Source organism: Maniola jurtina, chromosome 17, assembly GCF_905333055.1.
Source record: "Maniola jurtina chromosome 17, ilManJurt1.1, whole genome shotgun sequence".
Lineage (NCBI taxonomy): Eukaryota > Metazoa > Arthropoda > Insecta > Lepidoptera > Nymphalidae > Maniola > Maniola jurtina.
In genome coordinates this window covers 5,532,073-5,559,277 of record NC_060045.1, presented here as the reverse complement: position 1 = coordinate 5,559,277, position 27,205 = coordinate 5,532,073, and the positions used below count along the sequence as shown (strand labels likewise).

General features: G+C 35.7%; 1 protein-coding gene across 2 annotated transcripts in view; it reads right to left on the bottom strand.

The window, feature by feature from the left end:
* The window catches only part of LOC123873773 (transcription factor hamlet-like), a 164,517-nt gene extending 137,910 nt beyond the window's left edge, over nt 1-26,607 (bottom strand). For both annotated transcript variants that reach the window (XM_045918802.1, XM_045918803.1), the window contains exon 1: nt 26,317-26,607. The gene's annotated coding sequence lies outside the window, so the exon portion shown is untranslated. The remainder of the gene's footprint in view (nt 1-26,316) is intronic.
* Nucleotides 26,608-27,205: the final 598 nt, after the last annotated feature.

Below are 27,205 nucleotides of genomic sequence, written 5' to 3'. Positions count from 1 at the left end.
TGGTAGGCCGGTTAAGTAGATTTTAGACATAGAAATTACCATTAATGCTCAAACGGCATAAGCTCAAACTTAATAAATATGTTTACTTAGTATACAATGTCGCAGGGAAATGATCAAAATTCGGATTTGATCAAATCCCTAAGGGATTCTTAGTGTATTAACAAAGTTACTTAGCAAATAAATGACGACGTAAATTAAAGATTTTCTGTATTTTGTGGTTTTATTAGCGATCCTATATTTATTACAAATCGGATGTCAATAAAAATAGCGGTACACGGCACCGACCATTAAATGCCACTTGTCTTCATCCTCCATTACTTTGGATGCGTTGTAATTTACATCCTTTATTGACTAATCAATCTTCGACAGGAACATTTAACATACGAGGACGAAATATGTGCTAACTAGCTGTTGCCCGTAACTTCGTTCGCGTGGATGCCACCTACAGAATTATGCACATCAGTACACAAAAGTGCGTTTGTTTGCTGTTTTGTCCTTCAATCATCTGCAATGGAACGACCAACGTGACTTCTTTGAATGGATATAACATATGTAATTGAAGACCTGAAGAGTAAGTATTTAAGTAGGGTCACTACTACTAACTATATATATAATTACTTTTTTTTATGTTTATTAGTATAATATTAAATATAGGTATATTATATATGTCTTTTTTAAAAATTCCTTGCAACTTGGTAGTGTCCAACACTAGCACTTCTCCTTTCAGCAAAGGTTGAATGGTAGAGATTGCTCCAAGCAATAAGGCCGCCTTTGCACACAATTGTTTTTTCTGTTTTCTTCCTTCTGTGTTGTGATCCTTTACATGTGTTTTTGTGTGCAATAAAGTGTTCTATCTATCTATCTATCTACATGATAAAATAGATGTCGCTATTATCTATGACGTAAATACGACAGAGTCCGAACAGAGTAGATACCTTTACCTACCTATAAATAACCTATATGTTCCGCCGTCTGCATCACGATTACGAAGTTCTTTCCGAATTACACTATACAATATAGAACTTCCAATCTACAAGCAATGGTTCTAACAGCTGGGTCCCCGAGCATAACACCGCTTGGTTTGGAGGAAGATTTTCCTATTGTTACGGTCGCACGTCATATTTTAATTAATAGTGATTTTTCACAATCCGTTGCAATGTCAGGTAAAAAGTATCAAACAGACAGACAGATTGACTGTTACATAGATAAGTGTGGATGTGTATACGAGGACGAAATAATCTTGTTATACTCGCCGTGGATGTCACAAATCAGCGTTCAGCGGAAGCGAGGCTCGCGATAAATTATCGTGCGAATAACCTAAACGTCCGATGACTTGTTAAGGAAATTAATGACGTTTGGCTGACAGCAGGAAATATCTGGATCACGGGCGAGATAGGAAACGTCGGATAGAGATACGCTGACCCGCTTGGCTTAAGTTGTGTTGCGTATTTGACGCACTTGTTCTGTTTATTTCCTGGGTGTTGCTAAGTATCTACTTATTCGGTACAAAGTAGCTGAGTTGTAAACAATTTTTTTTTTTGTTTGGAATCGACCTGTTTAGTGCCTAGCACTTAGTATTAAAACAGTGTTATTAGTTATTACTACACAGAGATCGTTTATACCGAAAAGTTAAAGGTGCCCACCTAATCGGACGCCGAAGTCAACTAGGCTACTACCGCTATAAAATTATAGTCAGGTAATATAAATCACAATTTATTACCACAACATTAAAACCCAACGAAATGAAAAGTGCGAATTTATTATCGGATGCGCTAATCGTTTGTTATCTTAAGCAGTGGTTAGCCGCCTCGGTGATCACGCTATCTTTACTACCATCGAACATGTGGGAACAATTCGCACGATCACTGAGAATGTTTGAAGAACAAAAAGGAATGTCAAGATGCATGTTGTGTAAGGTCATTATACTACTCCTATACAGCTGCTTTAGTTTGACATTCGGCCAATTTGCATTGAGTGTGTGTTCTTGAGACGTTTTCGTTGGCGTTTTTAAGGTCTCGACATTGTTTTGTGGGATGATATCATAACAATGAAGAATACATGCGAGTGATTTCGTATTTTTGTCTCTAACAGGTGCTACCGACTTTGTTTGCTTATCTTTAGCTATATTATGGTTTAAAGCGTCTATGCGACTCCTAAATTATTATAGTTTTTTATTCCAATACATTATACGAGTCAGCCCTTTACTGCGACCTCACCTGGTGGTAAGTGATGATCCATTTATGGAAGCGGGATAACCTAACTTTGCGATTTATTTTGTGGTAATTTCATATTATAGAATGTTTGACGGTTAAACACTGATCAAGTTGTCGTTTACAAAGGTAGGTATGGGTATGGTAAGAAAAACAAGAATCTGTTAACATAATAGTAGTAGCTACGTATATATTGAATTGTAATATTCAATGACTATGTTTTAGGTATTAGTAAAGTAACATAAGTACCTACTGAACGTACTTCTATTCTATGAATTTATTATAATATACCTATCGTAATATTAACATACCTAGTATTTAGTAGGTACCTACCTCAGGCGATTTCGTTACGCGTACTGCTTGATTAACTCTGCTAGTACTGCTGATACGGATATTTGGTAATATCCAAATGTCAAATTAATGCGGTTTAGTGACGTCAACGTCAAAATCGGTGTCACTTAGATTTGACATTTACGATTACCATCACATTACGACAATTAGAGCATCCTTGATAAAGAAACTAATTTAAATGACCTTTATGTTACATGTAAAGTGCGTTAAGCCCAATTGCTAATCCGCATATTGCCAAGGTAGGCCCGTGAAAGTGTATAGGCTTAAATTTATTTCTCACGTTACGCAAAAGTCTTTATTGATTTTTATCTGGCTGTCTGGATATAAATATGTATACAAATTAGTTAATATATGTGCTTGCTTGGACACTCATGGCTGAATGCTAAAGCAATATTATAAGAGCGCTCTATAAACGCTAAGTGACTGGTAAGTCGTTGAGCCTGTATGACTTTAAAACTACACACTTTACAGAAATCTGGCAAACTACAGACACTGATATTAGTTTATAGAACGTGTCTATAAAATAACATTTTTTAGAGAGAAGGGCTTTCTTTTATCCAAGCAAGTTATCATCTTATACATACAATTAATATTCCTAAACAATGCCGCTTAAATGTCTATAAGCTAACCATCCAGATTATAAAGTTCCATATTACCTATGTTATGTTATGATAACGTTCAGGTTCTGGTTCTTAACAAAAAAGTTACCTATAGAAAATGTCGTATTATTCTAGCATGACTCATAGGTACTAAATGTAACATGAAAATTACACAAACAGGCACTAAAATAACCATAAAACATATCACCAGATTTGTCAAAGTCATGTCGTCTTTACACAAATCACGAGTAAAGTTTCGCAAAATGTGAATTAAGTCATCTCACACCGAGGCGCGGCTGTGACTATAATACCAAAGTATTTAACTTAGACCGTGAGAAGTGTGCCACTATCAGATCTAATCTTTATGTATCATCGTGAACTCTAAGAATAAATTATAAAGAATTATACAAATTAGTCATAACGTCATGTTAACAACAAACAAATAAACGTGAAAACAACAAAACGTCTCTGAATACTATCCTATAAGCTTTGCAATACTTTACGTCTAGACATTTTTATGTTTGGCACACTGTGCAAATTGACAGTAGCGTTTAACTCGAGAAGTGGCGGTCATCGTAGTTCGACAGCTAATCTTCTGATTGGCCGACAATCTTTCACTATTGACCGAAATGCATTGTTGCAGCAAAAATACCATAAATTCAGCCAACCACAACAATTGAGATTCTACTTTGATGCGGCTTTTCCACAAACGACCAGCTGATTGTAATGAAAAATTCAAACTTTTTAGCCCTTGAAATTTAAAGTTGTAAACGTATTTTTTTAAACTACTTTTGGCTCTCGTCTTGAATCTTGTTAAACATATTTTACTGAAAAAATTGGTTGTCTGTAAAGTCGGTTTACTGACGATAGTTGAACGTGACAACAAAGGCCGATTGTGCTTCTTTGTCGCTCGTTCCGCGCTCTCGCTTGCACTTCAAGCCTTACATGGAACGCCTCAGAGCGAGGTAACGCCGCATGAGTCATGTTTTTTCGTGCGTGCAGCCGGCTCTATCGAATTATAAGACGTTGTCACGTCAAAAACTTTAAGAGTCAAAAGCTCGTCCTCATATTCGAAATATGAGAACTAATAATATGCGGAAGGATTTAGATATCCATCTATTAAAAACCAAAAAAAAAACTTACCATTAAATTCAATATTCGCTATAACGTCGAAGGAAAACATCGTGAAAACTTGGATGCCTGAATTTCCATGATGTTCTCAAAGGCGGTAAAATCAAAGTAAAGGAAGTTTGCTAATCTACGCTTGGCCAACGTGGTGGACTACCGATTATAGCCCAATTATTTTCAGTCTAAGAGGAGACCCCGTACTCAGTAGTGAGCTGGCGATGGGCTGATGATGATTCAACTTATGACGCAAGTAACGCCGCATCGTTTTCACAATCCCCACTAACGATAGTTTAATGGAAGCGTTTTCTTTTCATTAATAACATAATAACACCATGTTATTTCACGTAAGTACACACGCAAGCGGCACGTGCAGCAAAATAATACGATATGTGTTTTAGATTACGCTTATTTGTCAGCCTTTGACAAGTTGCAGTCCATTCATCTATGTGGGAAACGTTGTGAAATTGAAAATGATCATATTTCTTTTAAAAGACACTAGGCTATTGCACAAAGATCCACCTAGTTTTCGTCGTTAGCTATTCATTATTATGTGCCGTGGGATTTTCGCCGCGATTGTTATGGATTTGATAGGCGAATTCCTTGGACGGGCAGTATATGATTATGTTTTCGTAGTAGGTACGCAGTTTATCCATAGTCCATGTTGATATTATAAATGCGAAAATGTGTCTGTCTGTCTATGTGCTAGCTTTTCACTACCCATCTATTTATTAGTTTTTGAAGGCTATAGAGCTTAACTGGGCTCTCTCCGTCACTCGTTTCATACAATCGTAGTTCCAATTTCATTTGAATATTAAGCAAGCAAAGTCCATAAAATTTTGCAGACATATTCAAGAAACGAATACCTGTGTCTGTAGTGTTTTAGATTTTTCTAAAAATATGTAGTTTTAAAATTACAGGGGCTCAAAGATTTGTATGAAAGTTTTTAAGACCGCGTAACTTTGAAACCGAATATTTTAACAGAAATCTGGAAAACCACAGACATAGATATTAGTTTCTAGAATATGTCTGCAAAATTTCATGGACTTTGGTTGCTTAATATTCAAATGAAATTGGAACTACGATTGTATGAAACGAGTGACGGAGAGAGCCCTCTTAAATCTCAGGGTCACATTAAAAACCACAAAGATTTGGTAAGACAGGTCGAGATGGCATTCGGGCCAATCCACAAATCCGCACAGCTCCCACGCTTACCCCGTGCGGAATAGCGCGAGTGACGTGCGGGTGCGTGTCTCATCCCTCGATTGCCATCCCAACCTGTCGCGTACTATACCTAAGTATTTAGGACTTGACTGCTATTAAAATGAATTATAGCTCTATATTATATTCATAATTAAAAAAACGCAAAAAAAATGCTACTTAATATTTTTTAACGTAAATTGTGTAGGTACAAATTTCTCAAGGATTACGACTATAATGCATCTTGTCAAAATGTCAGAAGCAAAACAACGCGCTGTCGTCGTTCATACAAAACAAACATACCTACTTTGTCTACAATTTTATTGGCCTAGTTTCGGCCTGAAGGTCTTATGTAAATTTTGGCGGACAACTGAGTAATGACTGGAGCGAGTAATATCAAGACAGATGGTTCTTTAAGCGGAGTTTACCCGTAGCGCGCACCAAGCAAACGTAGTTTGGCTCTCATTTGAATATTGACCAATCAAACTAAAAAATTATAGCTAGCCTTATCTAATTGCTGTACAAATCATGCCCACGTGAAATGGTACCAAGAATACTGTCTGCATTTCCTTTTTCCGCGCTGGACAGCCAGGCCGATCCTTTGCGCAAAAAATGAGCCAGCCCTTCTGTTTAACTTAACAATATTTTGTAGATATGTTCTAGGAACTAATATTTGTGTCGTGGTTTTCAGATTTCCACTAAAATATTCTGTTTTAAAGTAACATGGATTCAATTATTTACCTACTTAAATCTTTAAAGCCTTATAACTTTAAAACTAGACATTTTACGGAAATCTGATAAACCAGAGACACAGATATTACGTATCTACAAAATTTTATTGAATTTATTGCTTATTATTCTAATGAGAAAAAAAAAACTACGGTTGTGTGGAGCGAGTCACGGAGACTCCTCTGTTAAAACGAGTTTATGATCAATTGTTTTGGTCTAAATGAAGTTATATAGTAATGGAGGTATTTAAACTTCCGCTAATGTACACGGAGATTTAGATAGTTAATTATATTATTTCTAAATAATTGATCTACAGAGTGTTTTGGACTTATAAACTTTTCAGATAGAAGTTTGATAAATTGATTTCTACGCTTAATAAAATAATTGTTGCGAAACTTGTTCCTAGAACCGCGACTGTTAATTGAAATATTGTGTTATGAAAGTGTTTAAAGATAAGGGCTCATTCAAGGAAACGCGAGGCGTCGCGCAGCGTGTTCAGCGTCTTTTTATGGAGAGATGAGACGCGCGAAAATGGCGGGTGAGGGCTTGCATCGTTGTCCGCGTTGCAGAACCTCGGATCGCTCGACTAATAACCACTCAGCCATCACTGCTTATTGTTATACACAATAGGAAGATTTAATTCGTTACAAGTGTAAATTCAAAATTTATAACACCCCCGACAAGTGAAGGTTACTGTAACTAGAAAAGAGCTGATAACTTTTAAACGGCTGAACCGATTTTCTTGACTTATAGCTAAGAACACTCTCAATCAAGCCACCTTTCAAACAAAAAAAAAAAACTAAATTAAATCGGTTCATTAGTTTAGGAGCTACAATGACACAGACAGATACACATTGTTACTCCTTCACGCAAAAACTACTGGACGGATTTGGCTGTTTGGAATAGAGATAGATAATATACTGGATTAGCACATAGCCTACTTTTTATCCCGGAAAATCGAAGAGTTCCCACGGGATTTCGAAAAACCTAAATCCGCGTGGGGGAAGTCGCGGGCATCGGCTAGTTTAAAATATTATCCTAAGACTCTTAGTCCTTTCCACGTGCAAACTGGATGCTCTTATTAAATCCCGTATAATCATGACCGCTACTATGCATAAATGAATTTTAAACCTCGATGATTTATGGGTGGGCTCGTTGAATATTTAAACGGCATCGATCTTACAAAGGTATGATTATGTTTTATCGGGAAAACGTTTTCTATTTCGTAACCTGGTTGAGGCAGCTTGGCTTAGGATGCCTTTCCACCAGAGATGTGCGATGTAGCTAAATAGTGAACTAGGTTAAAAAGCTAAGAAACTATATATCTATTTCCACCAGAGCTAAGTGGTGCTAATATGCGCTTTGCGCGAGGTAGCTTTGCCAGGAAAATGCATGACATGAAGCCTAGTCATTGATTCAGCTGCATACTTCCCAAATTCCCATAGTTGCGCTCTCCTCACTTGCACAATTGGGCATCTCCTCGTATGCTTAGCTCACATCCTTAGCTCACATCGCTGACATGAACTAGGTAGGTACTTAGTATGTAAAACTTAGCTCTGTTGAACTCATTTCCACCAAAGCTAAGCTTAGCTACGCTATGAAAATCAAGTGATCTTATTATTTGATTAAACTTATCCGTAGCTATGATAGCTTAGCAACGTAGCACATCTCTGATGGAACGGTAGCCTTATAGACATTTTAGAGATTTAACAGAAACACTAGTAATGAATGGTGTTTAGATTAATGATCGCGAGTGGAGATTAAATACTAGGTTAGACTCCAGATACAGCCAAGCTTCGCAAAAAACTTTACGCTGATTACGTTGTGTTTTTATTAACCTTTTTCAAGTATTATGACAATATTGAAAAAGACTAGTAGGCACCTCAAATTAGCATTAAATCTATTTCCTGATATCATAAATTTTATCTGCTCAACTTTGAAAATAAATCCATACTAATATTACAAATGCGAAAGTGTGTCTGTCTGCTATACCTTTTCACGGAAAATCAAAGAGTTCCCACGGGATTCCCAAAAACCCATCCGCTTAACCGATTTGTATGAAATTTGGTACCGAGGTAGCTTGCGTTTGGAGTTCTGTGCTTGCGTCCTTGTAATTGACATAGGCAACTTTTTATCACGGAAAATCAAACAGTTCCCACGAGATCTTTAAAAACCTAAATTCTCGCGGACGAAGTCGCGGGCATCCTCTAGTTACTTATAAGTACAAATTCTAATAAAGCGCTGATAGCCTAGCAGTTAAGACGTCGCTACTGGGGGGTCCACGGTTCAATCCCGTGCATGCACCTCTACCTTTTTGGAGTTATGGGCGTTGTAAGCAATCAAATACATTAATTACTAGCTGACGCCCGCGACTTCGTCCGCGTGCATTTACGTTTTTCGAAATCCCGTGGGAACTCTTTGGTTTTCCGGGATAAAAAGTAGCCTATGTGCTAATCCAGGATATTATCTATCTCCATTCTGAATTTCAGCCAAATCCGTCCAGTGGTTTTTGAGTGAAGGAGTAACAAACATACACACACATACATACACACACACATACAAACTTTCGCCTTTATAATATTAGTGTGATTCCTGAAAGGCCGGCAACGCATCGGCGGTACCTCTGGTGCTGCAAATCTTCATGAGCTTCATCAATATCCCTATATTATTTTAATATGTAGAGCCAGTTCAGAAATGTCATAAAACATCCATTCAAAAGAGACCAAAATAAAGTTTTCTTTAATAGTAATCTCACTGTAACTTTCTCAATGGTAGATTCAGTGACGATTCAAAAGCACTTGTAAAAGTTTATTTCAGTAAAAATGTTTCTATTTCTATTAAAATTAAAACACAATTTATACAACCGTTGAAAGTCCTGTTGGCAGACACTGGGGCAACATAATAACGTGATGGCATAGTAACTGAACAAGGTTTCATGATTGAAGAAAGAGATTAAATTTTAACAAAACTTTCTAAGAAACGTCTGTGCTCGCCCTTAGTTAGGTTAAGCAGCACGTGCTGCGAGTTTCATAATCCAGATTTGTGTTGTCTTTGCTTAAATAAGCTAAGTTACGAGTAGGTACTTTGAGTTAACAATTTCAAATCAAAGAAAATACAAGTCTGAATACATCGATAACGAATAGTTAATGTTTCTTAAAGTAAGTTCTCTTCAAGTCATAACTAAGTTCAGTAAAGTTTTCTTTAAACCCTAATATCTACAGTAACTGTACCTGTACTGTACTTATTGAAAGACTCACGGACTGTAAAATCAAGTAAAGAAACATGTGTTGTTTGCGATAGTTCAAGGATATTTTTGTGAAAATAAAAATATACTATATAAATGTACCTATACTTAATCATAGGTATAATTATTTATTACTAGCTGATACCCGCGACTTCGTTCGCGTGGATGTCGGTTTCTAAAATTCCCGTGGGAACTCTTTGGTTTTCCGGGATAAAAAGTAGCCTATGTGCTAATCCAGGGTATAATCTATCTCCATTCTAAATTTCAGCCAAATCCGTCCAGTAGTTTTTGCGTGAAGGAGTAACAAACATACACACACACACACACACACACACACACACACACACACACACACACACACACACACACATACAAACTTTCGCGTTTATAATATTAGTGTGATTGCTTTAACGTTGAAAGAAAATATCGTGAGTAAACCTGCATGCCTGAGAGTTCTTCATAATTTAAGTACTAAGATGTGCGAAGTCTACTAATCCGCACTTCTTGTTCTGAGAGAGGACTTTAGTCAAATGCGAGCCGGCGGTGATGGGTTGATGATAAGTAGGAATAAAGTGTGTACCCAAAAAAAGATTGCTTTTTATTCGCATCGCGTCGTGGTCTGTCTAAATGTTATCAAAAGAAACGCAAATACATCTTAAATGTTGACGTGAAGCTTATCGGGAAGCTACAAATAATTCACCTGTAAGTATTTTTCCTTTAATTCGGTAGCCGCAACCCTCAAGATAATTGGTTTTCATTTCGTTATCTCCATGACCGAAATTCATTGAAAACGGTTTAAATTCAAAGCGTATTAAAATATGCCGAGGCATTTCGACCAATTAAAATCTTGCGCCATTAATCGCTTCTGATTTATATTTCACACGATTTCATTAATTTTATCTGCGATAATTCACTTAAAGTTTTAAATTAAAATCCCGATACGCGCGTAGAAATCATGGATAATTTGTTGCTTGTTGATTAAACTGAGGATATCATAGATCTTCGTCGATAGATAGGGAGATAGCGATCTGTGTCTCGTAATTAAAATTGCAATTTTTTTGTCGCAAGTGTAGATTCCAGAGAATCGATGAAACTACCTGAATAAATAAATAAAATTACCGATACTCCATATAGAAAGTTTGAAAATGTTAAGTTTGTACTTACCGCGATTTTATTACGGCGATAATGATTCATATATTTTGTTCGTTTTATTATTGTATACTTGTGAATCTTTATGATTTATCAGATAATTTCATAGGCTTCAGTGAACTATAAAAGTAAATTTAAAAATATAAAAAAATCTTTAGACAAGCGCCACTCTCAATCACATCGTCAAATCATTTTGCTATAGGCATTGTTGTAATTTTACCGCTGTAAGTGTGCGTTTTCACTGAAGCGGAGCGGAGAAGTATGCAGCAGACTAATCAGAATATTGTGATAAATTGTTACATCACCTCTCTTTAAATTGATTGGTCACAACGCATAACAAGTGATACCAAAAGCGACGCAGTAAATGGCAGAAAAAATGTAACTGGGTTTTTGAAGTGGAGCGGAGCGGAGATAAATTTTTTTTGACCAATAAAATTATACAACACTTACAATAACCTGATTTATCTGTTAAATTCGTCTCCGCTCCGCTCTGTCTTAATGGAAACGCATCGTTAACGCCGCCGAGCGCCGTTTTGCCTAATTTTTTTACGACATTGGCGTCCTAACTGTCAGGGTGTCAGGGTGATTTGCTAACTCAGTATCTAACACCGAATGATAGCCACTGAGGTAATTTGATATTGGTTGGTTTTACTCGTAGATTGCTGCATCACTGAAAGATAGTAAACTATTTTTTGTAGAGAATCTTCAATTGATGAAAAATAAATGTCAAATGAGCCTGTTTTTAACCCTGACTTTTTGCCTGCCAAACAAAAAAAATTTACGTATTGTGTTCATTTGTTTTCCGCTCTCCGCTTAGCTCAACTCACCGCAGAGTCATGGGTAGGCAGGTTAGGCATTGCCGTGATTTTTAACAATAAACCTGATATCTCCCATGGGCGTGCGAAATCGTCACATTGATTGGCGTGGCTGATTGTTATAAAACCGATCGTTTATGGAATTTCGTGATTTTGTAAGCTCGAAACTGGAGCAGTGTGCTACTACCTGTCTTACTGTGCTCACTGTATGAGGGGCTACTTTCACAGATTTACGGCTGTAAGTTTCATTCGGAATACGACCTTTTAAAGTACCTACAGACACATAATATTATGTATAATGACATTAACAAAATAATTGGTCTGTGTAAATCTGAAGCCCGAGCATAACTAGTGTGACAACGCTTTCTCGAGTTTTATCAATAAGACGTTTTAAAAGAGTTTTTTTTTGCTCTGATTGTACTTAGGCTGTTGTATTCCTCAATCCTGGGTCTTCCAGTTCTGTTTCTTAGTTTTTGTCGAAGTTCTATACCTCGTTTTATTTCTACTACTGTGATACTGTGGTTGATTTCGTTTTTCACAATCTCTGAAGTAAATTACTTGGTCTAGTGCTACCCTTTTCCGCAAGAAGCATTAGAGATAGCAATAAAATACATTTTATAAAATATATTTTTTAGCATTTTAGTTTCGCTTAGAGATTATGTACAATAGAATTAGCCAAAATAATTGCCTGTAAGTACGTAGGGGCAACCGAGCTTTGGTTGGCGTTTTTCGAGTTCTTCCAGCGCGAACTCAGGGATGACATCTTCTATTCACATAAACTTGAAAAGTAAAACATTATCTAAATCAAAAATACTATCCAAATCGTTAGAGCCGTTTCCGAGAAACTGTTACTACCTCTACTAAGTATTATACATGTTTGTAATTATGTATATACAAGTGTATAGCAGGTTTTTGAGGCACAGGAAAATCAGTTATTAGTTTTATACAAAACTATACAAGTACTAATTGCATGTAAGTGCACTAGACTTAGGTTACAACGTTACAAATGTTAAACCTAATTAGTTTTTCTGCGTGTGGAATTAGTTGATCATAACAAGGCGTGCAATATAAACCTAAAGCTGGCATTCATGTGTGTGAACATGTTTTGTGTTAAACAATTGGATTCCCATACACCGATTGCCATCTACGTGGTAAACTTATGTATGTTGCGCAACGCTAGAAGACGTATGTACGCAAAGATAATGAAAGTGATGTTTTTGTACGTTAAAAGACGTGTGAACGAACAATATGGAACCTAGATAACTGGGTCTGTAGGTAAGGTCCCATGTGGCTTAATGTTTGCGATATCGGATCTTGATACCTATTGCGCTTTATATTGTTTTTATGGAGTTATTTCGTAGCTCTTTCTACATTGAGTATAACAGTAATTAGTTTCAGTGTATTTTGTGTTTATTTTTAATCAAATTAATAAAACGATGCCGCTGAATCCATCTGGTTGGGCAGCGTACAGAAAGTTTCGAGATGTTTTCTCATCCAAAACTCCTCAATGCTTCAAGACCAAAGTCTTACCTATATCAGTACGTGTTGCCAATGATGACATAATTATGGATACCAAAAATGGTGGCTACTCATAAGATCATCATTATTGATCAATCCATCGCGGGCTCCATTCTCATATGAGTAGGGCTTGGTCGTAGTCTACCACGCTGACCAAGTGCGGATCGGAAGACTTCACATCCGAACATGCAGGTTTCCTCACGACATCTTCCTTCCCGTTAAGCAAATGATATATTATTGCTTAAAACGTATTAATTCAGGGCATACAATCTATCTCCAGTCCAAACAGCCAAATCCGTCCAATAGTTTTTGCGTGAAAGAGTAACAAACATCCATACATAAACAAACTTTCGCGTTTATAGGTAATATTAGTAGGATTCATCATTGCATAGGAGTGCATCTTTCAGAATGAGCTCACTGGGCGTCGCGCAACAGAGGCATCGGCGCACGTTCGGAGTTCCCGGAGCCTCTTAATATGCGCTGAGGATGGCCATCGAGGGGGTTTTAGTGGGTAGAAATCGCACATAATCCGATCTCTCTTCAAAGAGGTCGGGTATCTTGTCAAGATCCCCCCCCCCCCCCCATTCATCATTGACTTTTAAATGTTTTTGCAATAAATAATATGTAGCCATGGAAGTGCTCGCTATCATCTGATCTACTTTGCTCGCAGCGGACGTAACCGTTTCTCTATATTACAATCTATTCATACTATCTTTTCAATCATTTAAGGCCAAGCATATTATTATGATACTTTCATAACAGATTAAAATTAAAGGTACCACTTTCGCACTCATTTGATGTGATACAGTCGTAAAATAGCACGATATGTAATATCTAACTGATGTTTGCGACTACATTCGCATGGATTTGGGTTTTTAAAATCCCTTGGGAACTTTTTATTTTACAATAAAATAAATAGGGTTAGAAGTAGTCTCACTCTAAAAATCACGTCAATCCGTTGCTCCACCAAAAACTCAACCAAACCCAAACAAACAAAAACCAAACACACTTTCGCATTTAAGATAATGGTACTTACGAGTAGTTATAATAAATAATCTGCAATCTCTATTGCTATTGGTTAATGATGGATTTATTATTTAAACTAGCAATCATCCGCGGTTTCGTAGGCCTTTATCCCCCCTTGCCTACATTACAAAAGAAACCTCTCAAAGATCAAAGAGTACACACGGGATTTTTAAAAACGAAATCCGTGTAGTCCTGTTGGCCCCGTTAGCCGTATTCCCGTTAACGGGGCCAACGGGATAAGAATAAAATTATTAAAAATCAGCCCCGTTGGCTCCGTTAAATTCAATCGGCGAAGTCGCGGTCGTCATCAAGTGTGCAATATTTCAGTCTAGAAACATAAAATTGATTACTAGAGGATGCCCGCGACTTCGTCCGCGTGAATTTAAGGTTTTAAAGATCCCGTGGGAACTGTTTGATTTTCCGGGCTAAAAGTTGCCTTTGTGAATTACAGGGACGCAGCTACCTCGGTAACTTTCATACAAATCGGTTAAGCGGATGGGTTTTTGGGAATCCCGTGGGAACTTTTTGATTTTCCGGGATAAAAAATAGCTTGTCTCCGTCCTCGGGGTATAAGATAACACTGTACCAAATTTTGTCAGAATCGGTTAAACTGTTGGGCCGTGGAAAGGTAGCTGACAGACAGACAGACAGACGGACACACTTTCGCATTTATAATATTATAGTATGGATTGTCCGCAACCAACAAATAAGAAAAAACTTGTGAAATCTTCCATCCCCAAAACAGTAAAAACGCCGTAACCTTCTCTTTTTTATGTTCATCAATAAAAAGAAGTTAAAAATTAAGACATTTTATTTACATTAAAACAAATATTCTCGGTTACCAGTTTTTATTTGTTCGTGCAATAATGTTAACTGTTATTTTATAGTTTTTGTGTCTTTATATTATCTTTGATGATTGCGTAAGGCGAAAATGTTTTGGAAATCGATTGCGGCAATTGGTAAGAGTTTTAAGTAGGTAAGTAATTCTTAATATTTTAATTGTAAACAGGTTCAATGTATCTCACGATATAATAAATTTTTTCAGATGTTTTTTTAAAATGTAATTAGAAGTAATATAATATAGTAGAGTTAACTATTTTAAAACTTTTTTCGGCGTAGTCGTAAAGTGAGTTATTATACGTAAGTAACGTATAAATGTTACTTTCTGATTTTTTCAAAAGGTAACTTTTGAAGATCTTTCCCAAAAAAAAAAAAACATGCTAATATGAATGCGAAACTGTCTGTCTGTCAACTAACTTTTCAGGGCCTATCCGTTTATCAATAACATTTAAAAATAATAATTTAAAAAAACATTCCGAATTTGTTACAGAGTTGGCATGCATCCCTAGGGCGAACATAACATTTTTCATCCAGGAAAATAAAGAGTTCCCATGGGGGTTTTAGAGGCCCATTCGTTTAAACAATTGTTTGAAATTTTATAAAACCGTTTTTATGTAAGGATAGCTTGCATCCCGGAGACATAGGCTAGCTAATCCCAGAAAATCAAAGAGTTCCCATGGGATTTTTAAAAACCTAAATCCACGCGGACCAAGTCACGGGCATCATCTAATATTATACATTTTTTGCAACTTGTGTTCCTATCTTTTAATAGTAACTTGTAAGAAAGGCTTCCCCTTAAGGTATCAAGTTTGAGCGATGATATCCTTACTTGTGATACTTGCTTAGAGTAGGTACATGTAAAACGGATGTCCGTTCAATATCGGAGAAAGGCGTATTCGATTGTTCTATCAACCCGATCTCTTAATCAACCAGATAAGGAAAACGTAGAGCGCCTTTCATGTGTATCTACGATTGACATATTTGAACTTTTATAAGGTTCTTTTATTACTTGATAGTTCCTATTGCAGTATGACGTTTATCAGTACCAGTTGATACTGTAATACAACTACGTTTATCAGGTATATACTGAATCAGTTGTATCCACAATTCCACTGTTCCATCCACTGTTGAACAAAGCCCCTCCCTCTAGGGCCAATTCTTCCTTCCTATTCCTATAAGCCTTCTTTTTTATTGCTTCCTATTCGGTCTTCTGCTCCCAATTTATGCCAGCCACTTTTTAGAAAATAAATAAATTTGTGTTTTTTTTTATTACTGTATATCAAAAAGTTTCAATAGACAATAAACACAGGCGTAAAACCTTATGAGTGAATACAGCGAATCAATAATATTAACAATAAAAGGAGCAAATTTTTTTTTTATTAATTTTAAGCAAATTAATTGTTTAAAAATTTGAACTTTAACTAGAAGTTAAATTAAAATTTTAAAAAACATTTGTGGTACCATAAATAATAATTAAATTGTTGTATTGCATAATACATATAAGGAAAATGCATTATTATAAGACTTGATCTGGTTCTTAGGGCAGGCTGCTTGGATGCTAATTGCTAATATGTCACTAGTAATTCAGGTTGTTCGTTCTATAGATCCTAATCTCTGTGAAGATAATATAAAAAAGTGTTCGAAATTCACTCCTTCAAAATATATAATTATGACAGTGATTAAGGATGTTATTTAAATTTATTTTGTGTTAATGACAGGTTTTCAGTTGAACACGATATTAATTTGGTAAGTAATGATGCAAAGGATTTGGCACGGCATGTATTGTTAATACTCATACTAATTAGTGGTTATATCAGGCAACATGCTGGAAGCTTGTACTCTTGATTTAAAGGACCCATATTAAAAGTGGAGGGGAAAACGGATACCGGAAGGGCGTTCCATATCCTAGCGGTTGGGATTAGAAACGAGGAAGCAAATCGCTTCGTGCCCGAGGAATTTCAACTACGTACGGATGCAGACCTTGACGATGCCTTACAGTACGAGGGTAGAAAGGTGAAGGAGGAACCAGATCAAAAAGCTCTTGTGCACACTCATGCATGATTCTCTCATAATGCTCATTATGCTATGCCCAAACTGTAGTGCAAGTGAAGCCGTATAATTAATTACCCGCGGCAGTATATTTGTCCGTGTGCTTCGTTATGTTTTACGTTTCCAATTTTCCGTTTCTTTTGAGTGACATCATAAGTGTAGCAGGCATTAAATATACTATGTATTTGTCTGCGCTGTTGACCTCAGGCGTTTGACTGCACATTATGAAAATGAATCTGAAAATTATGCGCCTCGTCTAGGTATATGGCCGTCTGTGCATTTTTTACAATCTGAGTAATGTACTTTAGTGCAGACTATTTCGAATTTCCTTGAATTTTTATCAGCCATCTATGTCTACGTCTCAAATTCTCTTCACTTGCACGATGTCCTAAGCGCATACAGTATTCGTTGAAGGCAGTATTTTATAGTTGTTACATTATGGATTCAAATTCGCATGCAGTACCGAATGTGTCGCGTCACCCCCAGAATCGAATTTGTTTATTGCATCGTGATTCATGTGTCTGGATGCAGCAGACGAATAAATTTACCAAGCATATCAAACTCGCATAGCGACTGATTTTTTCGCGAGGTTATTTTCGGTTTGATACAGTTTTTTGGGTATTTTAACCAACCTAAAAGGATCTTTTGTCATTTATATTCTAGTTTAGTTTGGCACCTACAAATCCATATCCATACTAATAAATGCGCAAGTGTGTCTGTTTGTCTGTTAGCTTTTCACGGCCCATCCGTCAAACCAATTTTGGTGAAAGGTACAGAGATACCTTGCAACCCGGGCAAGGACGCATAGGCTCCTTTGGGTCCCGGAAAATCAACGGATTAAAAAAAAAAACTAAATGCATGTTAATAAAGTTGCGTGCGTCTTCTACTTGGTAAAGGCTAATCACGCTGTATCCGATAGACATGATTATTTAGATGGGATAGTTAGAAACTTGGAGAATTACATAGACGACTTAATATGTCCTGGGGAAAAAAGATTTGCCATAAAATTTTAAGAAAGTTGGTTCTAGAAACTTGAGATTGGTAGGTACATGTAGCCCCCACCAATATCTATGTAGATTGTAGCTCAGAATACACAATAGCACAGATTGTAGGCTATGCCGCTACGCGCATGTGTGTGCGCTTGTGTGAGACAAGAAGCGTAGAATATATGAATTTGTCTTCACTTTTTAAAATATAAATTATAAAGAGATGATTATTTGCATGTTGCATATCTGGAGTTTTATAATACTTTTGGGGATCTTTGAAAAATGTAAATAAACGAAGTCATCCAAGTGTAGGTATTCATTTTATTGTAGTCTACCTTGATGGACAGTCTCAAATCTGAATGTTTTTATTTGTGATTCGTTTTGGTCGTCGTAGTTCGCGAATCGGTACCTTCTACGGGCAAGCTACGAACTGTTGGCATCTGAAGGTCTTCGTTTATCGCTGCTGTTTCAAAATAATTATATTATGACAAGGAAATTACTATTATACTGCAAAAGTCTAGATTTTAATGGAAAAACATGTGCTAAAGTAGTTACGTAAAGCGCGTGTAATGGCAGTAAAAAAATGTATATTCCTCTTTCCTACACAATAACGTATTATAATGAAATCACTGCCCATATTATAATTGCTCATGTGTGTTTGTATGTTTTGTTGTAACGTCGCAAGCAACGGAGTGGATCGAAGTGATTGTTGCATGGCTATAGTTAACAGGGCTCTCTCCGTCACTTACTCCGTACAATCGTAGTTCCAATTTCATTTGAATATTAAGCAACCAAAATCCATGAAATTTTGCAGACATATTCTAGAAAGTAATATCTGTACTTGTGGTGTTTTAGATTTTTCTAAAAATATGTAGTTTTAAAATTACAGTGGCTCAAAGATTTGTGTGTGAATTTTTAAGACCGCGTAACTTTGAAAGCGAATATTTTAACGGAAATCTGGAAAACCAGGCAGGCATAGATATTCGTTTCTAGGACGGAGAGACCCCTCTTAAAACCTGGAAAGTGACATGGGCTACTTTTTATCCCTAAAAATCAAATATTCCCACGGTATATTTCAAAACCTGAATCCACACAGATGGAGTCGTGGGCATCAGCTAGTATTCTACATGGGTACAGGTACGTAATGCAAGTAATAAATGTCTCTTATTACATCTCCATTTGTTTTAATTGCACAATCTAGGTACATATAAAAACTAATTACCATACCCAACCCATGTCATTATTACCCATAAAATTTTAACTGTCAATGATGAAAGGTATTTTTCATTGATACCGTCTCATCTATCTGAGCTATTTATTAAGAATTAAAATACTTGATATTACCTTATATTAAAAAATAATAATGTTGAGAGCTTTTAAAGCTAATTGTACAGTTCTGATAAAATAATTTATTTATTAATTTAAATAATTTTAAGCGTTACAGCGATCGTCATATCGCTTTGTTATTATTCGATTTTTTAACTCCCGATCCAAAAAGAGGGGTGTATAAGTTTGACGTGTGTATCTGTGTATCTGTCTGTGGCATCGTAGTTCCTAAACTAATGAACCGATTTTAATTTATTATTTTTTTGTTTGAAAGGTGGCTTGATCGAGAGTGTTCTCAGCTATAATCCAAGAAAATCGGTTCAGCCGTTTGAAAGTTATCAGCTCTTTTCTAGTTATTGTAACCTTCACTTGTTGGGGGTGTTAATTTTTTTAATTTACACTTGTTAGCAGTTTGACTCATATAGATACTATTTCTTTAGGGTGCCATTGCCCTAACCGAACACAAAGGTGGAGTATCGTTTACAAACCATTACGATACCCGCGATAACGCGTCCAGCGCTTTTAATACTACAAATTAACGGGCAAGAGATGGTAACTAGTTATTCAATAGCCACAATGCGAAGATGGTATCGCGGGGGACATTTCGATGCTAAGTACTATTCACCCATTTGCCGTGATACGATCGTCGTCTTGGTCTGTGTCTCGCCGAGATGCATGCGATATGTACCTGGCGAATAATCGTAACTATCACCTTCTATAACTAACATGCACAGTCAGTGCTGGATATATTCACTATTCAGGGTTTCCATTAAATCAGCCTGTACGCGTCCACTGCTGGCCATAGGCCTTCCCAAGAGCGCGTCACCAAACACGGTCCTTCGCCTTCCTCATCCGCACGCTCCCCGCTACCTTCTTCAAGTCATCGGTCCAGCGGGCTGGAGGTCGTCCCACACTGCGCTTACCGGTACGCGGTCTCCACTCCAGAGCACGTCTGCCCCAACTGTTCAGGATATATGAGTGGAATTGCTATATCCAGTGGCTAAAGCTGTGTGTGCGAGCTTTACTGGGGTTTTTGTTTCTTGTCGGTTAAGTTAGCAGAAGTTCGCAGAGGAGGCCCCGAATGAAGGAAGCGTAAGAGACCGAGCGAAGCAAAGAGAGAAGATGACGAGCTAAGCGAGCCGCTGATATATTATGTAGCTAAACGAAGTTAAAAAACATAGAATTGTATGAAAGAGATATTTGGAATATAAAAATTCTGTTGAATTCGTCGTTCGATCTGTCTATCAGTCAGTCAAAGCGAAAATACACCTTTTTTATTAGATAATAAACGCTTCGGCTTAACCGTTCATAGATATTACATGTAAGTATTTTTTACTAAGTCATTTTTACCCTTTACGTAGTTTTTACTTTGATAATTTTTGTCCGTTAGTTAGCTTTACAAATTTAAACATCGACCCTTTAAAATGTTTAAAAAGTTATATCCTGCGAAGTAGAATAGGAGCAATAGAGTATGTGCTTTGATGGTTAAGCACCAGAAAGATGATAGGTCAAAAGATTTCGCTTGTCACACCCGTCACATCTAGAGCAAATCGCGAAGGAATTCTACAAACTAGGTATTTAACGCATCGAAAGTAGGTACGTCGCCGTAGCGAATCTAGGCGTCGCGTCGCGTCGCAGTTTTTACACGGACTTTGAAAAAAGTGCGATGTTTTTGATAATTCGCCACGGATTGTTTGTTTTTTAGATAATATTATTGTCTTGAATAAATTGTTCACTATTTTTAGGACCAGTGGTCAGTGCAAAACAAAAGAGTTTCATCAAGACTTTTTATCGGAATTTAAAAAAATTGTTTTGAATTCGATACCTTGTAACAACTTTTTTTATTCAGTTTTAAAAGTTATGGTCTAGCTGAAGTCGTAAGGTGGCTTTTTTATTGAATTTTATTTTCACTTTATAATTTATTTATTCATCCTAATACCTAGTATCGTATCCTAATTCCTAACCCTAATGTGAAAGTTTACTTGTTACTTTTTCTAATGACTAAAATTTGGAAAGAAGATAGCTTATACCTGGAATTAGAATATAGGCACAGAATTTCATCCCAATGAATCACAGAGTTCCCATGGGATTTTAAAAAAACCTAAATCGACGCGGACTGAGTTTAAGCGGAATAGTTAGATGTAAAACCCAAAATTAAATGAACATGTTTTTCGCTAGTTTTAGAAGCGTTTTCTCGCATGGGAATAGGTAGGTAGGTTTCATAAATTATAATATCTAGTATAATTATATATAATAATAATAATGTTTATGGATTGTTTATCAACATGGAAAATATGTATCGCGATATAAATATTGTAATTCATCGTCTAATACCAGGAAAGGAATAAACATGCATGAAGGCAGGTCTTGTAGATAATTAGAAGCGAACTGCGATTATATGCAAATTGTATGGAGTGGATCGTTTTGAAATCATCCGTTGTCACACCTACCCGATGTAATTTTGTGTCTAGCATAGTCGCTATTAATATTTAAATTATATGAATCTTAAAATACGTAGCACTAGACAATGATAATAATTAATGTGATCATGTAACATAAACTTAAATTAATTGTGATAAATTAATGTTAAACAGAAAAGGTCTTAAATGACTTTTTATGTAAAGGGTAAAAAAAATTCACATTATTTAATTAAATGGAATTTGAAATGCAGGTATGTATTTTTGTTCTAAGTTATTATTTTTATGATATTGTCATTTTTAACCCCCGACCCAAAAAGAGGGGTGTTATAAGTTTGAAGTGTGGATCTGTGTATCTTTGTATCTGTGTATCTGTCTGTGGCATCGTAGCTCCTAAACTAATGAACCGATTTTAACTTAGTTTTTTTTTGTTTGAAAGGTGGCTTGATCGAGAGTGTTCTTCCAAAAAAATCGGTTCAGCCGTTTGAAAGTTATCAGCCCTTTTCTAGTTACTGTAACCTTCACTTGTCGGGAGTGTTATAAATTTTTACATGCCAATACTTTAAGTATGATATTCAGAAATAAACATAAACCTTTTCCCTGTTACTTTATTTTACTTTTATCGTTTTCCTTAAATAAAGACAACAAAATGCAACCATTTTGAAATGAAAAATCATTATTTGTTAAAATATCGAGTATGGAATCGTTATAAGCTACCTAAGTACCTAGGCTTATAAATTATTTTAAGAAAAAAAATCGCTTAAATCCGTCAAATTGATTAACATCTTACTTTTCAAAAAATTAAAAAGCTCCACCCGCCCGCAGCTTTTAAAAAATACCCTGAAGCATGTGTTACGTAAACGTTAAAACAAAATCACAAAATATCCATTTACGGGACGTAATATCGATATACCTGTAAGATAATAAACCGGAATATTGTCATACACCTGATCGAAATTGAACCAGACAGGTCTGTCAGTTATCTAACTCTACGCACCTATAGTAGTGAAAGCGAAATGTCTAATTATTTTTTTATTTTATAATAACAGAGATGACATAGCGGTTCGCCGCGGCAGAAATGTCTTATTCTTTTTCTCCCCACCGGGATGCAATCTCGATCAGTGTGAAATGATTAAAAAACCGTTCAAGTGCGAGTCAGACTCGCGCACCGAGGGTTCCGTACTCAGGTATTTTTCGAGACATTTTGCACGATAAGTCAAAAATGCTGTCTGTACCTAAAAATAAATAAAAATCTGTGAATATACAAGCAAAGCCCTTTCATATTATGATATCCCCTTTGGTATAATGATCTTACTTTGAAAATTGAAAATACTAATTATTTGTTTTTTCAACACATTTTAATTATTTTTTTTTGTTATGTAATCACAAATTCATGGTTTTCGGGGTTTTCCTTTACTTGTGCTATAAGATTTACCTGCCTGCCAAATTTCATGATTCTACGGGAAGTACCCTTTAGGTTTTCTTGACAGACACGACAACCGGACAGACGGACAGACAGCTAGACAGACAGACAGACAACAAAGGGATCCTACAAGGGTTCCGTTTTCCTTTTGACGTACGGAACCCTAAAAAAGTATGATTGACTTTTGACGGTGTGAAATGATTGCAATCGACGCATTGCCTCGATTCATAAAATATCGGTGTCTATGTCTCGAAAAAATAAAAGAGTTGCTCGGAATACATAAATAGCTCGCGAGGCGATCTCTGATAACAGAGTTCCTATTAAGCGGGTAATTATTTAGACGGTAGAAGTATATTGGTAGTTATATCACGAGATTAGCATTTCACTTTCTATTATAGTTCAGAAAGAAAAGCTGTTGTTAATAGGAAGTTTTGTATTAATAGCTTTGCGTCTAGCATTAGTTAAGACGGATCGAAGAATTAGGTACTGTAAATTCTTTATGTATTAAGTATCCTAACTGTTTAGGGAAAACCATTTACCAACTTTTACTTTTCTATAGAAAAAGGACTATTTTGTAACTTTATTTTTACCGCCCCGGTTTCGCATGGGTGTCAATTTTTCCGACGTATCATTCACAATTATTAATTATCATAATCGGTAGTTTATTTTCGCAAAATGTACAGAAATTAGAGCCCATTAAACTTTTAAATAGTTCTTTTTTTTATTGGTGAAAATCATACTAAAATCCGAGTAAGTAGTTTCTAAGGTTACCCCAAACAAACACAAATTCAGCGCGGCGGGAACTTTAATTTATCATAATTGATATGATTGATAAAGATGATTTTAATAATGCTCTCCTAAACGAATTTCGGGCATTCTCAAGGCAAACTAGGCCACTAAGCAACAGATTATAGTGCACAAGTATCTGCGCATATACAGGTGAACTCTCTATTCACTCACTCTCATAGTTAATGGAACAGCAATTTTATTCGACAAGACCAAAGAGAGAAGAGAGATGGGAAGTATGACATGATGAGGTATCCCTCCCAACTTCACGCTGTTATTGAGCTTCGCACGGGTAACTTCTTACAATTTTAGTAGGGAACTCTAATTTTTTTGAAAATAAAATATAGCCTATGTCACTCACGAATAAGCAGCTTTCTAGTGGTGCAAGAATTTTCAAAATCCGTTCAGTAGTTTCAGAGATTAGTTAGTACAAACAAACTTAAAACTTTACCACCTACTCAACGTAGGTACCTATATACAAGTTAAAGTTTGAATAAAAGACCTTTACCTTTAAAAACACAAAATAAAATTATATTGCATTTTAATAGTGCTCATTAAATATTTAATTTATAGCTTCAATAATATTATAAACTTGTATCTTTATTTTTCTTTCATGGTTGCAAAATGATAAGAAAATTACGCACACGTCCTAATTTCTGCTTCACGCTTACTTTATTTTATCGGAGATAAGCGAACTTATACCATAAACTGAGAAAATGCACTTTTATAATATTTACACCATGATAATAAAGTTCTATTGCCAGTGATTTTGCAAATCATCATTAAAAATGTATTAATGTGGTATTTATTTTAACTTCGAGTACAAAATAATATTTATAACATAGAAGTACAAAAAACTTTAAATTGTACGAGTAAGTCATTACTCGAACATACTTTAATTACATACAGCAAAATTAGTGCAACAAATAGTGCAAAATAAAAATAACTGTCTATAAACTTTAAAAGTGAGAAACTTTTTGTGTGCTAATTGTGAGAAAATGAATACAAAGTATGAAAAACAAGTTACTAGTGATATGTTGTAATCGGAAAACCTGTATTTAGTTTATTTATTCAAATGAAAAAAAAAAATAGAGCTTTAGCTTTCGCTCTATTTACTTCGTTAATAATTACCTCGCATAGTACAATTTATAGACATTCTTTATAATTTGCAATTTTCTTAAAAAAAAAAATAGTTAAATACTAGTGGGACTATTTCAAAGGGGTGGACCACTTCCCGAAATCGTCATGCGGATACAATGAGCAAAACACGAGCAAAAAAGCTTCGTCTCTCTACCAAAGCTCTACTTACTTCGTTATTGATTCTTCCCGTTAAATTCGTAGTTATTCTTTATAATTTACAATTTTTGAAAAAAAATAAGAAAGTTTCAATGAAAATAGCTAAATGAAACTATTTTAAAGCAATGGACCACATCCCGAAATCGTCATGCGGGTACAATGAGCAAAACACGAGCAAAAAAAGCGCCGTCGGCCGGCGGGTAGCGTAACTCACTTTCTGGTTTACTAGGTCGAATAATCTTGTTTTTTTTTTATTCTAGTATATTGTTATAGAGTGAAAATTGCAGTGAAACTGTTCCGTGGTTTTATTTCGTTTTTTTTTCACGCGTAGGGCAAGGTTGTTTTTTTCCCCCATTGTAATCCGAGTTGCGTAGTTTTTCCGTAACGATAAAAAAAATTGCGAATTAAAAGTGATAACTGATAAGCTATTTTCCAATGTTATAGAGTAAAGATATATTTTGTTTTTTAATCTATCGCCGTAAATAAAAGGTTTTTATTACGATTGATTAAGAATAAAATTGCAATAGAGTATTTTTAAAAAGAGTTGCTAGAGTTTTGCGGGAAATATTGTACTTTTGTCCTAGAAATGTAAAAAGCCAAATTCATTTTACTTACCGGATTAATAATTAAGTATGTAGAAAAATCAGAAATCTTAAAAATTATATTTATTTTAAATGCCTTTTTATTTATTAAATAGATACTTTTTTCTTTTAATTTGATTGTAATTAATATTAATTGATGCAATATAAACAGCACATACCTACAATGAACAGGCGTAGGAATTAGCTACAGTTTCGTAAGCTTTTTGGAGTTTTTCAGATATTAGGCATAGATCGATGTTAGGAATACCTATATAAAAAAATAGTATTGAACTATATCTTACATGTTTAATTAATTATTTGGAAGATAATATATTAACATGTATTTAATGTTTGTTTTTTAAGTTAGATTTTTTATATCTGAGATTTTTTTTCGGAGACTATGAAAAAATTATTTGAGAGAACGAAGTCATTATCATTATGTTGATTCAAAGATTTTCTTCAGTCACTGAATACAGCTAGCGCAATAATATGTTAGCGCACGTGCCATCGCGATGCGTATGATAATAAATATTTGATAAGATGCGCAACTTTTCACAAGACTATAAAACTTGGATTATTTTGCACTGTTTTAATGTACCTAATTCAAATTTAAACTAGAACTAATTAAATTTAAAAAAAAACCTACCTTATCCGAAAAAACTTGAACTATATCCCTTGGCTATATTTTTCAGCTTGCAAAAAATAGTACAGCACTTTTATTTTCAAATCACAAAAGTCCGACAAAAATCCTCAACAATCCTTCAAACGATAGTGTTATTTAGGTCATAAATCACTCACACGTTGTATAAAAAAATCACAATATATAGTCAATATACCACAGCACATCGAATATCCATTCCAGAGCGAGCGAGCTTAAAGTTGAGCGAACGCGTGCGCAGGCCGGCAAGGCATCTTGTTATCAGCGCGAGCGGCGCGCCTCGCGACAACAACAGAACTTGCGGGCCGATCTCAATAATAACAAGAAAAGAAAACGGTCCAGTTTCAGCGAGGCTTCCGGATGGCTCGGACGGGGCGCGGCTGACTCGCTCGCACGCCCTACTCCATCTCGCTCCCTCTCCCTCTAACGGTACTCGAGGCTTGAACGATAGCAGTCGCGGGTCTGAGACCGCCCCGTACGTACGCTTCACCGACCGAAAGGGCCTTAAGGCTTTACCCGTTTTACGTCTTCGACATCGCAACCGATATGGTCTAGTTGGATGATTGTTACTGATAAGCTGATGTAGAGACTTGTTATCCAATGGTTACCTACAATCATATTATTATTAGATAGATTAAATTAAAACGATTTCCTTGTTTTAGTATGTTATAATTATTAATGGCTTTACTAGGGCATTTATTGCCGATAAGCACATGTTCTTTGAACAATAAGTGAGCTTCAGTATGAGGTTATTAGTTGCTATGTTATTAGTAAGTACCTATACATATAACTTACGCCAATTGAAGATAATATTTCCAAATATCTCTAATTTTACTAAAATGTAATGAAGATATTCTGAATGTAACTTTAAGTTCGT